The sequence below is a fragment of the Lygodium microphyllum genome, chromosome 4, assembly GCF_053477565.2.
Source record: "Lygodium microphyllum isolate KBCC chromosome 4, Lygodium_microphyllum_v1.1.10, whole genome shotgun sequence".
Taxonomy (NCBI): domain Eukaryota; kingdom Viridiplantae; phylum Streptophyta; class Polypodiopsida; order Schizaeales; family Lygodiaceae; genus Lygodium; species Lygodium microphyllum.
Genome location: NC_141138.1, coordinates 68,877,705 through 68,881,773, shown reverse-complemented (window position 1 = coordinate 68,881,773; position 4,069 = coordinate 68,877,705). Strand labels below are relative to the sequence as shown.

Here is a 4,069-nt window from a genome sequence, read left to right as displayed (position 1 = left end):
AGAGTTGATCTCATGCATGTGAAGACTGATGAGAAGGTTGTGGATATCTTTACCAAGTCTCTGGGTAAAGATAAGTTCAGTGTTTTTAGACAACTGCTTGGTGTACACATGCTGTCTTGAGCTTGAGGGGGAGTGTTAGACTTCAAGCTCTACTTCTATGTCTTTGGTGTAAATGGTCCTATTAAGACCTTAGGTTGTAGTTCTTGTTTTTAGTGATGACTAATGCATATAAAAAAATAGGAGGGTGTGTGAGCTCTCTGCTCAGCACTGTTGGCTCCAACTACTCTCACACTTCAAACAGAAGTGAGGCCCAAGGACCTTCCTAGCGGGGCATGTATCACACTATTCTGACAAATGTTGATCACAATGGGCATGTTGAAGACTAATGGTGGGCCATAATGGCACGAGTAAGGCCCAAAGACCTTCCTAGGGGGGCCTCTATTGCACCATTGTGACCCATGTTGATTGTGTTGGGTGTGTTGAAGGTCAATGGGCCAAAATGGCACAAGTGAGGCCCAAGGACTAACTAGCGCAAGGCCCAAGGACTACCAATTGGTCCCCTTATTCCATGGAGAGTTCTCCCAGTATGGCCGTGTACATTTTTTGACCTAAAGGAAAAGATCCCTCAAATGACCTATGGACGGATAAAGGAAAGCAGGGAGAAGATGAGAGGTGCATGAGGGATTTCTTTTGGTTTGTGATAGGAGAAGACAAGAGACAGCGAGAGGGACCATCATCGTACACCATTGTGACCAGTAAGAGAAGATTAAGATACCTCGTACGAGATGGAAAGGAAAGCACACAGAAGACAAGAGGTGCAAGAGGAAAGAAAGCAGGGAGAAGACACGAGGTTTGTCAAAGCCAATCGTAGAAAGAAGATACGAGGTTCGTTAGAGCCAACCTGTAATGGAGGGAAATACTTAGGTCAAGTTGACCTAAGTATAAAAGGTGTAAGGGACACTGCATAGGTACCATTTTGATAAATATACATCAGTCCTTTCACCTTCTTCACCTTCTTCCCTGTCCTTCCATGGCTGCCAGCCATTTCTCTCTCCTCTTCTTCTCTCTCTCTACTCCTAGTCTTTCTCTCTCCTTGTCACCCTCTTTCTCTCTCTTCTTGTAGTATTTATCTCTATTTTGCACTCTCTCTCCTCTCCTTCTCTCTCTCTCCTATCTCCTTCATTATAGTTGGTATCAGAGCCTAGGTATTTGGTCCTTTCTCCTTTCTCTTCTCTCACATCTAGTTCTATTTTTCAAAAAAAAAACTAGTCAAACAGGTACAGCATGGACAGGAGGTGTAAGAAGCTTTAATGAAGTACCACAGGAGGGTGCTAGCAACCTTTATTGGAGATCTCATAGGAGCCATGGCCAAGTTGGAGGTACTCAAGTCAAATTTAGCAACTCATTTTCAACTTTGAAGTAAAGTTGTGGAGGTTCTTGGGTGAAAAAGACTCACATGACTTGGAGAGAGTCTTGACTACAGTTACTTTTCATTTGTGAGGAGCTCCCATGGATTCTCAATCCAACGAATGAAGGGAGAAGTCTTCTTTGTTAGCTTCTTGGTCTTCTTGGTCTTCTTGTCCACAGGAACTGAAGCAACCTCCGTAACAGCCATAGCTCGCAAGCCCACTCAAAATGATTGTATTCTGTGATAGCTCGTGAAGCTGCCTGGATAGCTCCTTCATTGACAATGTCACATGTCTAATCATGCTTCTCTAAAGATTCGCTGTCTTCATGTTCCTCTCCCCATCCTCTGACCAAATTTCGTCAGTATCTTCAAACTAAGCTCCCAAAGATGCAGAGGGAGAAGATTCAATGGTTTGATCATCTGAAGATAACAACTCGTAAAATTGCTACGTGGTTGTACCGTATACACAAGATCTGGTTTTGGCAATATGGCAGTGTTTTGGCCAATGGAATCATAGGCTGAAAGGGGAACAGAGCGTGACGTAACATACATGCATGACTCTGGAGATGCAGATATCATGGGAGCAAGGGCTGAGCAGCTGACAACATTACCAATGATGCACAGATTGGTGGTATGGAAGATGGATAGAAGCAACATGTAATAGCAAGAAGTCTAAGATCTTTTCCTCTTCGTTTTTTATGCATGCAAGGCTACAGCACCTTCTGATTTTGCACCACTTCGGAAGTCCAAGAACAGCCTAAGGCTGCCCCCGTAAAGCTCCCCTACTGAGATGGGGATGAAGGCCAAGGAGCCACAATGTTGTCGTTCAAGTCACAGGTAAAACTGATTCTAGTTGCTTTGTCATTGATCACATCGGACGGTATGGCCCGCAGAAGGCAACCTTGTTCCCCATAGACTTGGAGGCTGAAATTCTTCATGTGAACTTGACAGAGATCATATACATTGATATCTACTCCTTTTTTTCATCAACATAGATCCAAAGAATGTGACACAATCTAGTGCTTGCACATTGGTGATCAGCATTTGGCTTTGTAGCTCTGAAATGTAGCTGTACAGAGAATCACAGCATGTGGTCTTGGTGGGCAAAGGTCCACCACACGAGTCAACAGCAGAAGAGGGGTCCTTGAACACCAAGGGACAAGATTTTTTGGCTTGACAACTATACAGATTCTGAAAAGCTGAGCTGGCTGCCTTTGGACCAAGTTGACTTGCTAATCAGGCAAGCACTACACCCTAGCAATCATCCACCACTTACTACTAATTGTGGGCCGCTAAGCTACCACCACCATCTGCAAGAGAACTCATTATTCTAGAGGCCATTCGTACATCAGTTTCATTGATCACTTGTCCACACACTGGCTTGCAACATTCTTTCAAGGGATCAATAGATGTGCAAGCTGCCAACAGCTCATTCTTGCTTACTTCCTGCTCAAATTCTATGACACTAGTGACAGGACATGAACCACCTGTAAAGTTCTCTGGCTTGACTGAGCATATCTTGGGAATAGTTTTATTTACTCCCAGATCCATCAAAAAACCCATCGCTTCACTAAGGCATAAGTTTTCCGCTGTATTGTTAGAACAAGAGAGCCAGTATCGCTACTTAGTTGTCCTTGCATTACTCACAATAAGCTTTCAAACTGAGGACAACATATAACATTGCCCACATACATGGCCAGGGGAGCCATACAATCTATGGCTATCTTCTGAAGTATTTGGTTCAATGCTAAGATGTCCAAACTACACAACCCTAAAGTTGGTTGTGAAACCGGTCCATTTGGCACAACTGGATACAGTGGTGATGGAGGTAGCAAAGAAACCAAAGATTCAGGAGCTGCACTTGGCTCAAAGCTTGAAGGGGACAAGGCTGGGGTGTTGTAAGGTCCTTCAAGGAAGAAAGTAGATGGTTCAGGAGAAATCTCCAATGACACAACACCAACATCTATGCATCTCATCAGCTGATAGAGCCACCATAAAAGAAGCACACTCATGGTGTTTTTCAAGCTGGAGCAGCTCTCTCAGATCATGCGTGGAGCCATTTTGGGTGTAAGGGAATTGCTTGAGCTCAAAAATGAAGGAAAATAGGGTGGAGGCTCTGGTTTTTTGGTAGCAGCAGTGCTCTTCTGCACTGGATTTATGACTTAAAGCTGCACAGAGGGAAAGCTTAATTGCACTTTTGTGTGTGATCTCTCTTTGTTATTGTAGGCACCTAACTTGCTGGTGCTGAAAAATGTGGAGTCAGAGGAGCCCAGCTGTGCTTCTGCTGGATGAGAATACAGGAGCAAAAATTTTGTCAAAGGCAGGTTGAGTAGCTAGGTGAACCAAACTGGTTGCAGGGAAGAGCAGATGACATTGGCATATGCAATGGAGTTTGGGATGTCTTGACAACAAAGTGTAATGCTTGTTGCATTTCAGAATTGAGGCTGCTTATTGATGTGTGTAAAAGTAGTTGGTAGACACTGCTACTGAGATCTTTGAGAGCTCGATAAAGAAGCAGCTGTTGTGTGTCAGACAGTGACCATCTTGACTTCCTTGTTGATCAACTGGTGGTGCAACTCTTGCAGTCATCTGCAGCAGAATTAATGCCACAAGGAGGTCCATTCTAGAGTCTGTAACCCCATTGGCAGGTTTACTGAATTA

The 4,069-nt window shown here is 44.0% G+C and overlaps 1 pseudogene; it reads right to left on the bottom strand.

The window, feature by feature from the left end:
* Nucleotides 1–2,118: 2,118 nt before the first annotated feature.
* Nucleotides 2,119–3,420, bottom strand: LOC148037148 (putative GPI-anchored protein At1g61900 pseudogene; annotated as a pseudogene).
* Nucleotides 3,421–4,069: the final 649 nt, after the last annotated feature.